This window comes from Stegastes partitus, unplaced genomic scaffold, assembly GCF_000690725.1.
Source record: "Stegastes partitus isolate 25-593 unplaced genomic scaffold, Stegastes_partitus-1.0.2 Scaffold1484, whole genome shotgun sequence".
Lineage (NCBI taxonomy): Eukaryota > Metazoa > Chordata > Actinopteri > Pomacentridae > Stegastes > Stegastes partitus.
The window spans coordinates 81,331-82,214 of NW_007579215.1; the positions used below are offsets into that span (position 1 = coordinate 81,331).

General features: G+C 44.5%; 1 protein-coding gene across 1 annotated transcript in view; it reads left to right on the forward strand.

Annotated features, from left to right (window-relative positions):
* Nucleotides 1–337: 337 nt before the first annotated feature.
* Nucleotides 338–884, forward strand: part of LOC103370815 (plexin-B1-like) — a gene marked incomplete at its 3' end in the record, with an annotated part of 97,998 nt that continues 97,451 nt past the window's right edge. The window contains exon 1 of the mRNA XM_008299976.1: nt 338–673. The remainder of the gene's footprint in view (nt 674–884) is intronic.

Here is an 884-nt window from a genome sequence, read left to right on the forward strand (position 1 = left end):
GTTGGTTCTTGAGCTCACTCACATGATTGTCTGCACTTTTGAATGGAAACTCATTTGTTTTTTGGGGTTTATCACCACTTAGTGCCATTTAAAAAAATAAAACATAACTTTACACAATTCATCTGTATCAGTGTTTGTCTTCTGTGCCGTNTTGTTCTTAAATGCTACCTTTAATTTCCTCCCTCAAGTGGCTGAATAAGGTAGGATTTCAAAGCAGCTGCAGATTGGTTTTAGGAAATACGAGCTGCCCGTGAAGGCAGCACGATTTATCCCCTTTTGCCAAACCCCTTTTTACGCCTGTTGGAGAGCTGCACCAAACCGATCCCACCAGCACCTACCGGCTACATGTGGGGGAGAAACCTGCAGAGTGAAACCAAGCAGAGGACACAAACTACTTTTCTTTTTTACTGCACGGAGGAACTGCGCTGCTTTTCTCTTCTCTTGTCTTCTTTTCTGTTTTAAACCGAGCGGCTCGGCGCGTAGAAACTAGTGAAAGTTGGATTCCTGAGTGGAAACGTGCAAGTGTGGACAGTGAGAATTGTCTGAACCTCGAGGAATAATAACGCTGCTCTCTGAGCTTCTCGCTGAGATTTGCGCAGGTTTGCGGATAAAGTGGATAAAGTGACGGAGGGAGAAACTTGAGCGTGACGCGGAGCGAAGCTGCGTCCCGGAGGTGAGTGTCCGCGTCTCCCCACAAACTAATGCTCTCCAACTTGTTTCCCTCTAAATGTCCCGGCGTCGACCTTCTGACCAGCACGTTTATTTTTCTAACAAAGTTTTTATTTCACCACATGTCACCGTGAGCTTTCCTAACTCTCGCCAGTTTTGTTTTCATTCAAGTTTTTTTTTTGGCTTTATTTATTACAAATAGTTTAGCAGGTCAA